Genomic DNA, 11,605 nt, shown 5'->3' with positions numbered 1-11,605 from the left:
TTCGGAGGAGCCGACCTAATCAGCGATACAATCTCGACCTCGAGGTCGAGCTCCACAGTTCCCCCATAGTATAGGGACGTCGAGGGAGACATCAGGAACCGAGGCCTCGCCAGTGACCTTGATGGTCGCTTTGGTAGTGGGGGCTAAGGAGGACCCCCCCTTCAACCCTTTCCCTCGGGGGGGCTTACTCTCGACAGGCATAGCTAATCTCTTATTCATCTTCCTCTTTTGACAGATTAACACGAGGTCGATCTTGATGGCAGCAAGAGCTGAAAAAATGAAGATAAGATTAGAAAGGAATGAAATGCTAGGCTTGAGGGAGGTCCATTTCCTCTTATGCGAGGATAGACACCTTGCAGTTTGGGTTTGATCGGACCTCGAGCTCAGCCGAAGACGACAATTACCAAGCCTGCGAAGAATGACCTAACAACAAGTCCCCTTTGAGGCGATAACCTCATCTCTGTTCATGGTGGTAGAGAAAATAAAGAGAGAGACAAGGAAGTGAAGAAGAAGACAAAAGAAGAAGGTCAAGCAGCTAGAAAATAGATAACTACTAGAAATCAGAGAATAAGAAGGATGCTCAAGCCGAAGATAAGAAACTTCGCCAGAGTACCACACGGGAAGCTTTGACACTTCAGGGTTCGAGCGGAGAAACAAATGAAGCAGAAAGTATAAATTAAAGGAAGATGCCACCCACATATAGAGGTGTGAACGGTGCTAATCAGAGCATCAGTTTAGCTACCTAAGCAAATTGAGGCATGTGTCAGCTTGGGATACGGTGCGACCGATTCACCAAAATCACCAGAGTAATGGCGTCTCAAAATAGCCCTGCATTAATTGCACTCCAAAATAGTCTATATCCTGTGACGCTTTAAGAAGGCCAATCGATACATTTATTGCCTCATGATGAGAGCCCTATCCTCGATCATGATAACAACTTGACCTCCATCGCCCGAACTAGAATGTAACTCGACCTCAAAAGTGAGTGGGAGGAAGTGATGGAAGAAATATTAGACACTTCACCCTCGGACTAGACAATCTCGACAACCTTGATACTAACCGAGATAGGTGACTTCTATCCCAACCAAAGAGTCAACCAATCGTGGTGAGCAATTTCGCTTCTGACCAAGGAGCTAATCGATATGTGCCAACAAAGATTATCAGTCCTGACAGCAATAGGCTGTTGCAGCAGCTTTACATTCGATGCACGATCAATGCCGTAGGCCATCAACGCCAAGGCCATACTACTTACCACCACTTGACCACTAGTGAAGGGTCCTATGCTGGACACTCTCCGACAAACGAACTTTTTGCAAGCCAATCTAAAGGAGTCCAACTCCAACACATCTCTTTGTCCAGCTCGGTTTCAACCAACCCTATCATTTCAAGCTACGCTCCAACCCCGATTCGAATTCTACGGCAACAGAAAAACATATTGCTAAAAATGCCATCTTCGAGTAAAAACTTGTCATTACCTATCCGATTAAATTTTCCATACATCAATTTATTAAGCAACATTGAAGCATCTTAAAATAATGGAAAGCATATTGCTAAAAAGGCTTGCGATTCTCGCCTATAATCTTGAAATATTTTATCTTGTGATATGAGTTTTTTTTTTTTTAATTTTGTTTTGTGGGTAAGTGAGGGCTGGCATTAGCGCCAAAACCCATAGCACTGGCAACAAAATACTTGGAACTCATATCCACACACCTTCATCATTCTTCAAATCCACCATGAGGTTGCAACAGGGATGTCATTTATCTCCATATTTGTTTATTATCTGTGCTGATATTTTGTCACGTGCTTTGCAGAGAGTCTGCGCTAGCCGAAAGCTGGAGGCCTATATTCCAGCACCAGGGGCCCGACCTCTCTCCCACTTATTTTTTGCTGATGATTGCCTTCTCCTGACCAGGGCACGAGTTGCTGAGGCACGGGTTCTTCGCAGGCTGGTGGCGGACTACTGCGCGACGTCTGACCAGAGAGTGAACTTTCTAAAGTCAGCTATCACTTTCAGCCCCAGCATGAAGACCAGAGTTCGACAGAAAATTCGAGGGATACTGCAGATACCAGAGCAGGAGAGGACGCTGACCTACCTGAGATTTTCCATCATTGGCCAGCGGCTACGAGTGGCAGAGTATTCGGGCCTGGTGCAGCAGGTTCAGAGTAGGTTGGAGGGCGTCTTTCCTATCCATGATGGGGAGATTGACTTTGATCAGATCAGTGTTGGGATCCATACCAATGTATCTCATGGCCAATACTGTGGTGCCGAAGATGATCTTGTTGAAAATCGAGTGTCTTCTTCGAAGCTTCTTATGGAGGACACACAGTGGAGGCCACGGAGTGCATCTGGTGGCTTGGGAGTAGGTTTGCTTTCCTACCAGCGAGAGTGGTCTGGGGGTGCAGTCTATTCTGGAGAGGCACAAGGCTTTCATCGCTCGGCACGCGGTTCAGTTTATGCTTGAGCCACATAGTCTTTGGAGTCAGGTGATGGCAGCTAGATATGGTCGAGGGATCCCAGAGGTGGCACAAAGGGTCGCCTAGTTTCTTTCATGTGGTGCGAGATTGAAAGGTACCTGCTGACCGCATCGGCAAACACCAGGTAGTTGATAGGTGACGGTCGAAGCATTGATGTGACCAGCGAGCCATGGATGGACACCCTTCCTTTGAGGTGTTGACCGGTCATGGTTGATACAGAGGCAGTAGAGGAGCTATGGGTTTGCGACCTCCTAGTAGCAAATGGAGCAAAGTGGGATGAGGCTAGACTTCGGTAGCTATTCGGGGTACACCTAGCTGCGAGGATCCGGTCCCTTCTGTTACCAGGATGTGCAGGGCTGGATGTTAGGGTATGGGGTACCTCGAGCTGGGCCAGTGTCAGGCTGGAAGACCTCTCTCGTGTTATCCAGCCAGAGCATGAGCGGGGGTCGGATTGTACTTGGATCTGGAGGTCTGGACTCCACCCGCGGGTAGCCCTCTTCTTATAGAAGATGTTTTGGGACCACCTTCCGACGAGAGCAGTGCCGAGCAGGCGTGGCTGGAGGATCCCCACAGAGTGTGGGACGTGTGCAGCTGAGAAGTCGGTGGACCATGTGCTTTTCCAGTGTACATGGGTGAGGTCAACATGGCAGTGGAACGGAATCCTGCAAGAGGCTTGGACGCGAGGCTACAGTTCTTTTAGGTGATACGATAGTGGCTGGCCAGTTCGAGGACTTGTCAGGAGGCTATTAGAGCGACTTGCACAACTAATTAGATTTGGCTGGCAAGGAACGCTCGTACTCTCGGTGAGTGCAGGGTGTCACCGAAGTTTCTTGCGGAGCTTGCTCGAGCACAGGCCACGAAGCTCAGGCCCATCCTTTCTACAGATAGACCTTTGACATCTCGGAACACCTCCTCAGATGGTGTTTTTCACCTGAGAGTGCCCACCCCCAAGTTTCCTCAAGGTGCAGGACGGTGCAGGTTTTGTCATACGAGGCCTGCACTCCAGGATGGTAACTAGGGGTGTCAAAATATGACCCGACCTACCAACCCGACCCGCGTTCAAACCGCCATAAACAGGTTCGGGTCGTAAACAGGTTGACCCGTTTAACCTGTTTATTAATTGGGTCGGATACGGATTTTAAATGTCTTGACCCGTTTAACCCGTTTAGATTGTAATTGAGCTGCTGCCGTCCATATAAGATCAGGTGGTTTATAATCACTAGGAGTCCTCACAAACCCTAGGTCCCTAATCCTTTTCTATTCCCCGTGCGCTGTGCAGCCATGCGGCCGTGTCGTGCGAGGGTTTGGAGTTGGAAGCACCGAGCACGCGAGTCCGAGAGGAGGGAAGATCGCCGCGGTTAGGAGGAGGGGAAGATCGTCGTGGTTAGTATTTTAATGTTCTCATAATTTCGCTACTGCCCTAATTTTTTATTTTCCTTTTCTTTTGTTTTTGGTTTCAATCGATCTAGGTTAAGTAAGTTTCGCAAGGATTTCTCAGTTGATTTAGATTTTTATTCACAAGGTTCTGAAGATTTTCTTTTGGATCAGCAGTTCTTCCGATGAAGTGAGAGCTTCGTTACCTTTTTTCCTTCTTTGTGAAGTTGTTGCTCTTCTGGTCCTCGGTGTTCTCCGATTCCGGCTTCTTTCTTCGGTGGAGTGAGAGCTTGGAACCCTAGGATCGTCAGATCGGATGGCGGATCGGCCCAGAAAATAGAGTTGAGAACCGTTTCTTGGATAGGAGAGGTGATTTCATCCATCCATTTTCCGGAGTTAAATCTTCGATTTTCTTTCTCTCTCTTTTTATATGCAATATTGCAATGTTACTTATTTTTTCACCCGAGTTTAAAATCCATACATTTGATTTCAACCTCCAACGTAGTAGCATTCAGAAAGGATTTAAGAAGATCGACTATTTGCTTTTTTATTTTTTGACAACTTGATAAAATGACCAAGATACTGTTTTTTTTAAAAAAATGCTGATCCTATTCATCGACTTCTTTTTATTAAATTAATAAATATATTTGCTGGCTTTCAGGTGGAAGCTCCTAGAATTAGCTGGATCTCTCTTATTGCCGAAAGCAAGTCCTTTTACTTGGATCTTAAATAAGCTTATCATCTACCTCATGTTTGTGAATGTCCGCACTGTAATACTAATTTGGTAAAAGGTGTGCTTTTTGCCTGGCACTGTTTGGAATTTTCAGAGATTTGGTAGCATGAGCACAAGACGGGGTTTTAATTTCCATTTGATATTATTTAAGTGTCATACGGGATTTTCTTGAGCATATTGCTATCCCAAGGATAGCACTAAATCCTTTAGCTGACCTATCAACTATGTGAGAACATTATCTGTTGTTTGATTTGAAGTACTGCTTTGTTTATTCCTTGAGAGCAGAGATCAATGAAATTCCATACCGCCTTGTGGTTGCTGGTCGATTTTTCTTCAACATGCATGGTCTTTGAAACTTGTATTTGTGGAGGTTGATTTTGTTGGTTGTTGTTAAATCTGGCTCCTTTTTCCCCTGAGAAAGTTCTTAAGTTTGGCCTTTGGTTTATTCTTTGTGTCTTGCAGATAATATTATAGTAGTAATTCCCTCTGTGAAATCTTTTCTTTTTCTGTCTTTTGGACCTCTTCCATGCATAGATGTTGCTGAAGGATTGCTCCTTATTGCATTAACAGAGACCATCTCAATTTTATGGATAAGTGTCGCCTTAGTTATTGTTGTGTCTTGTTGTTTTCATTTTTTATCTTTGTTGTTTTCTTGATTCATTGTGGTTATACTATTGTAATTTAGGCTTGTCATGCTGTTTGTTTGTTATGCCATTTGTGTCCCTCGGTCAAATCAATTTAACTTGTTATGTTTGGTCACTTTGTTTCTAAGATTCTGGTGTGGATTACATGCTATGTGCTAGTGTCACTGGGGTAGGTTCTGTATATTACTGGTCCACTACATTTCTTTCTTCTATCATATTATGTGAGTTGCTTCTTCTCATAAAGCAAACTAAACTGTGTTCCATGGGTCTCTACTGCATATTGTTGTTTCAGCACTTTCTGTGCCTCTAAATCTTATGATTTACATTTGTTGCTTCACTAACCTCTCATGTATCTCAGATGCTTTTCATGATTTACATTTGTTGCTTCACTAACCTCTCATGTATCTCAGATGCCTTTCATGATTTTCAAAAGCTTTGGATTATATTGACAAAATTGTCCTTGTCTTTTCTCCAGGATGCTTACGGGTACCATTTATGGATTACCGATGTTTGTCTGTGCTTGTTAAATTAGATAGAGATTGTACCAATAAGCTGCAACCTTATTTCAGTGAAGCGTGTCCTTTGCAGGCAAAAATTCTCAAGGTGAAATTGTTGTTAACATTGAAAGACTACTTAAGTGCTATTTCAGAGACTGGATACATACTTAAACAAGATGAAGATAATTTGGAGGCACTACTGCTTCGTGGCCATTCTTATTATTATCTCTCAGACCATGATGTTGCTACATGGTTTGACTTATGAAAATTCCTATACAGAATTACAGATATATGTAAAAGGTTTCAAACCTTGTGTCATATGTGCACTCTTTTGCACTTTGCTGCAATGATGTTCTCCTTTTATTTAAGCTGCAGTTATTAACTCAACTCTGCAGATTATCACTTCCAAACATTTGCAATGTCTAATGTCTGCACATGTTTAACATTCTGTTGCATGCTAGAGCTAATTTATTCTAGTGCTTTTGGTATGCCAAGAAAAAGTGAACAAAAAAAAACATGAAAGTTCAGAAGAAAGTTTAAGATGCAGGCAGTCCTATATCTATGTTGGTAACCATGCATATTGTTCAGATGTGATATACTTTGCTAAAGGAAACAAAAATTAAAGCCTAAAGGAAACAAAAAGGGGCAAGCAATCTTTTTTTCAACTAATTTTTTTAATTACTGCAAACAGGTTAAATAGGTCGGGTCGGATTGGACAAACAAGTTAACCAGATCAAGTTAGGATGGGTTGGGCAAACAGGTTAACTGTTTATTAAACAGATTAAACGGGTCGGGTCGGGTTACCTGTTTAATAAATAGGTTAGGTTCAGGTTGTAATTTCTGACCTGTTTAATAAACAGGTCAGGTTCAGGTTTATGATTTTCTGACCCGATCTGTATATGATCCGACCTGTTTATGTCTGACCCGACCCGATTGCTACCCCTAGTGGCAACAGGTGGCTGTTGTTTGACACATCGATTTCAGGGGCAAAGCTGCGAGCTGCCTGGGCAGGTCGGCGTCATGCACCAGTTCGATCATTCTAGAGGGCGACTTGGCCACGGTTATCAGGTGGATTCAGAGGGGGTCGAGGGGTGACAATACAAACCACCCCTTGATTCATGACATTGGGATGATGATGAAAGATGGAAGGGCCTTATGCCTTTGTTTCCCTTATGAAACACCTGCTTTCAAATGACCGGTGTTGGAAGAGCACATTAATAATAACTGAAAAACCCACCCTTATGCCTTGAGTGCTCAGCTTCGTCCCTGGAGAATCGGCATGCCAAGAGAGATCTCCCTCATCATAGGAGTGAAGAAAGGACCACAAAAATACAGGTAGAGTGACAGAAAAATGGTACCAGTCGTGGAAGAGAAAGTTGTGAATTGGTCTCAATAAGAGACCTAGCGCACCTCATGCGCAGATGCGTGGAATAACATGCGCCCAAGGAAAATACTAAGACAGGAGTTTCTGGTAACAACTAGTAATCTTTGGTCTGCTAATGGTCCATGGACTCGCATTCAGTAATTAGTCTTTTTAAGCTATGTAATTAGTTTTCAGCACATGCTATGTGCGAGTGCAGGGGGCTGGAGTAGAACACAAAAACAGAAACAAAAAAAAAAAGAAACCGACTCAGACAAAATGTGGCTCAAACAAAAATTCAACTGCAGTTAGAAGGCGAGCAAGTATTTTCAATTCTTTAGTTTACCTTTGTTTCCCTATACAAAGACAACATCATAAACCAAAACCAAGTGAAATAAAACTAACGACAATAAAACAACACTCTAAGCACAAGGGCACTAGTCCTTTTTCCATTTTTCAGCACCCTAAATAAAAGTACACAAACAAATACAAAAGTATAATCAAATGCAAAAGCATAAGTGTGCTCAGAAGAAATAATCAAATCATAGAGCAGCCTCATATGCCAAGACCTATAATTCAGCTTCGTCATCACAGCTGAAAAATCAAACCTCAAAGAATGGCAAAGAATGGTTACTTTGTTAAAACAAAGCACGCGCACAAAAAAGAAGTGCAATGTAAATATTAAGGATAGATCTCTCAAGCTTTTCATAATCCATATGCAGTAACCTAATTATTAACCAGAAAAGTATATAAATGTTATACAAACTCATGAGGGAGATTGCTACCAATCCATCACAACCATCAAGATTCAATGGCTGATAACTCCCCACCAACAATGTAGTTTCCAATAAAAATGTTTGGAGAGAAAGCAGAGAAAGGAGTGTCTAATTTAGATAGTTAAACAAGGGGAGGAGAAATGATGCCAAGAGGTATCTGCTAACCAATTTTTCTTCAAATCTCTCTCTATTTTAAGATAGAGATTTCCAACTTAAAAAATAAACTTTTTGTAGAATTTTACCCAAAAAAAAATCCGGACATGAAAAGAGCTTTTCTTGCGGCTAGGATCTGCCAACCAAGAGATGACTATAAACTAATAACTAAACAGCAAGTGTGCATTAATGAACAATTTAATAATCGGAGATTGTTTCTGGAGAAACACAGTTCTGAAACACTTAACAAGACTCAAATGATGAAGACAAGGCTAAAATCGATAAAAAGTTAAAAAAAATAGAAGAATAATCCGTTGCAAAAACAACTATAGAAGAAAACTTTTGATCCAATATTCCAAATGGACAATCATATATGGCATCAGATAATAAGCGGAGTGTAAGTCCACACAACCACTTCAGTGTGTAGGATAAGATATTTGCATGAATTGCCATCCCTCCAGAATCCTAAACAAATTCCAAAGCTTGCAATCTTGTAAAAATGTTAGCATACCGAGTAAAACTAATGAAAACATGACTCAAAAGTGCGGTAGTTAGAAAAGGGGCATCAGATAATAAGCGGAGTTTTTGTCCACACGACATTTCGGTGTGTAGGATAAGATTTCGCAATCACATCACTTGCCAACTTAACAAATTTTTGTTCTTAATACATGAATTTTTTGCTGCAAAAAATAGGAATTTCGAGTGGACCATTTGACACCAGAGCAACCAAGTATTATGCATTGGGCTGGTAAGCCAACCATTTAGCTCTCTGCACCCGTTATATCTCCCCAGACAAAGAATAAACCATCTGAGAAGAGAGTAACTGGTGCAATTCCTTTGCTACAAAGCTTATATAACCAAAAAAAAAAAAAAAACTATTACAAGATTAAAAAGTGGTGTCAATCGATAGCTCAGAAGATGCGTATTTAATCAAAGACACAAAATAGATATCAGATGTCCAGACATAGAAAATTTTCGGCATCCTCATCATAGCATATCAACAAACACTTTATATGAAATTAAATAAGAAAAGTTAAGAGAAAAAAAAGAAGGAAATACCGATCTCTCAGCTGCGCTCCTTGAAACAACAAGGAAGGCAGAGATTGCAGACATTCAACATGGCATCAGTTTCTGACCGCCCGTCTGCTTCGAATCTCGTCATCGAGAGTGCAAAAGATTAGAAGGAGAAGAAGAAGAAGAAAGAGAAATAGATACACGAAGGAAGAATCGAGATTTTTGATGGAGAAAAAGAAACACAGGAAGAAGGAGAGGGAGAGGAATGGGAGGCTGCGGCGTTCGGCAGGGGTTTAAAAAGGGCTCCCCCCTTGGAGGCCTAAAACACGAACTAGGGTTTCGATGCAAGGGTATCCAGCAGCATTCTGAAGACCAGGAAGTACTGGGCTGTGGTATGATGCTCCAAATTTTTGGGCTCAAAACGGGCCAGATTGTGCTGCCTTATCGACACCCAAAGGCGCACATGATCCTTCTCCCATTGGGCAGAAGTCAATTTTGTTTTGTTTTGTTTTTTTTTCCAAATTTTGTTGGCTAGGGTTGGTTTTAGTTTAGCTTTTTATTTTTTTTTAAAAAAAAACTTTTACACTTCTAAATAACCTATACTAAAATATTTCAAGCAAAATAATAGAATAAGACATTTTGAATAAGAATAGTAACTAGAAAAATCGTTCAAGATGGCTCAATCTAGTTATTTATTATTTTTTTATTTTTTCTTATGAGACAAGATTATACTCTGCACATCTTAGCAAGCTAGTTTTACCTTTTTGTAGGTACCATTCTGTCTCTGCAGCATATATTGCTTGACGAATAAAATTTATGTATTTGTGTTAACTCTCTTAATAAAAAGAATAAAGACTCAATTCGAGCCATTTATGATATTTATTATTATATTTGACACACTACTTTAAAAATTGGAACGACTAGTAACTTGAAAAAGATGCTTGGTCAAGGATCATTAAATCATCCGTTGGATCAATCTAAGTCAACCCATTCCATCTAATATATTAATTATTAATTATTTATATTTTAAATTTAAAAATCATATATATATATATATATATATATATTTAGAAAAGTATGAAATAAAATATGCATGCATTGTTGAAATAGTTTTAGGTTGTTTAACAAGTGAATTTTGGAAAATTGATATTTCATGGAATGTAAAAAGTAAGTTTCATGAGGAACCTTCTCAAGCTTTTCATAAAACTTGCTTACATAAATTGAAATTTGTTAGTATCATTTTTAAAAATACTTAGTTGCTCATAGACAACTCATGTCTCTAAAAGTTCTAGGATTCCTCTTTTTCTCAATTTTTTATAGAGTAAAATTGGACCTTTTTAGGCAACCATAATGTTCGATGAGACACAATAAAACTGCAGTCCTATTGCAATAAATCAAACAGAAGATTAGTAGCAAGTGGACGGAAGAAGCTTTTGGCATTTGATGAGGAAAGGTACGACCAAGGAGGGGACGCCTATTGCAGTGAAGAGTGGTGGGAGATGACGTCGCCGCCGTCATTGGCAAGGGAGTTCAGGAAGGGGAGGGCATTAAGAGTGTGAGAATTAGACTTTCATATTGATGTAAAAAATTTTGAAAGCAAAGGGTGGGGAGAGGGATAGCGGACTGCATCGTTATAGTTATCAGGTTGTTACTACTATGATTGTGAGGAACTGAAGGCTTAGAAGAGACTTAGGGTGGCCAGTGGGGAAGGGAAAAGGTGGGAAGGTGGGGGGAGGGAGAGAGAGAAAGAAAAGGGGAGGGAAGGGACAAATTGTTGGCAATTGTTGGTCTGGTACCATGATCTAGTAAGCATGGTGGAGTTAGAGAGGGTGACAGAGAGATAGAGATATAGAGAGAGAGAGCAAGAAGAACCTACTTGTTGATGCTTGCCGACATACCACGATGTTTGGCGTGGGTGACTAAGGCGAGGGGGAAGAGAGAAAGGGAGGGTTCCTTGCTGCTATCTTTTGCCTATCACCAAGCTTCAAGGTGAGAATGATGAAGGGAGCGAAAGAGAGAAAACAAGGGAGTGGCTACTAGAGAGAAGAAAGAAAAAGAGGGAGAGGGCTCAAGCCTTAGCTCGAGGTGTGATGCTTATTGAGGAAGGTTCTTGCTGCTTTCCATCGACCATCCAAAAATTCATGTCGATACTAGAGAGAAGAGTCTTGTTCAAAGAGGGAAGAAGCAAAGCAAAGTGACAAACATAAAGTATTCAATCAAATCCTAATTACCTAAATGATAAAGTTTTATTCGGTTTGAAAATTGGTTGGTTCCCTTGAACCCAGATGATTTGAACAAGATGGTGGTTCAATGGTTGTCTAAAATAAATCTTATAAAATGCACCAATTTTTGTGGCAATCCAGGTTTAGGCGGTTATCTAGCTCAGATGCCACTCAGTTGACAATTCCACCGGTTCAACCCGATTGGTCTAGTTTTTAAAATATTGGACAACGATGGGATTTGATTCTCTTCATGTTGAAAGAGAGTTTGTAGATGCATATTTAAAAAGATAAGTACAAAATGGAATTGCTCGTGCAATCTGCATATGGTTAAAATGGAAACACAATGAGCAGACATTT

General features: G+C 41.0%; 3 long non-coding RNA genes and 2 other non-coding genes across 6 annotated transcripts; 2 read left to right on the top strand and 3 right to left on the bottom strand.

Moving 5' to 3' along the window:
* Window positions 1-3,801: 3,801 nt before the first annotated feature.
* Window positions 3,802-4,641, top strand: LOC120111059. The gene is made up of 2 exons (XR_005512188.1): window positions 3,802-3,832; window positions 4,027-4,641. It is a non-coding gene; the product is annotated as an uncharacterized LOC120111059 (long non-coding RNA).
* A 446-nt stretch (window positions 4,642-5,087) lies between these two features.
* LOC120111058 lies at window positions 5,088-5,789 on the bottom strand. The gene is made up of 2 exons (XR_005512187.1): window positions 5,621-5,789; window positions 5,088-5,568 (listed from the first exon to the last, which is right to left on the bottom strand). It is a non-coding gene; the product is annotated as an uncharacterized LOC120111058 (long non-coding RNA).
* LOC120111056 lies at window positions 5,622-9,060 on the top strand. 2 transcript variants are annotated; one of them, XR_005512185.1, is made up of 2 exons: window positions 5,622-5,712; window positions 5,815-9,060. It is a non-coding gene; the product is annotated as an uncharacterized LOC120111056 (long non-coding RNA). The 2 variants fall into 2 exon arrangements; XR_005512186.1 differs by having other exon boundaries at window positions 5,623-5,712; window positions 5,796-9,060.
* LOC120111251 lies at window positions 8,385-8,466 on the bottom strand. Its single transcript, XR_005512327.1, has one exon. It is a non-coding gene; the product is annotated as a small nucleolar RNA R16 (small nucleolar RNA).
* LOC120111249 lies at window positions 8,571-8,656 on the bottom strand. Its single transcript, XR_005512326.1, has one exon. It is a non-coding gene; the product is annotated as a small nucleolar RNA R16 (small nucleolar RNA).
* Window positions 9,061-11,605: the final 2,545 nt, after the last annotated feature.

The sequence above is a fragment of the Phoenix dactylifera genome, chromosome 6, assembly GCF_009389715.1.
Source record: "Phoenix dactylifera cultivar Barhee BC4 chromosome 6, palm_55x_up_171113_PBpolish2nd_filt_p, whole genome shotgun sequence".
Classification (NCBI taxonomy): domain Eukaryota; kingdom Viridiplantae; phylum Streptophyta; class Magnoliopsida; order Arecales; family Arecaceae; genus Phoenix; species Phoenix dactylifera.
This window is presented reverse-complemented; position numbering and strand designations above follow the sequence as displayed.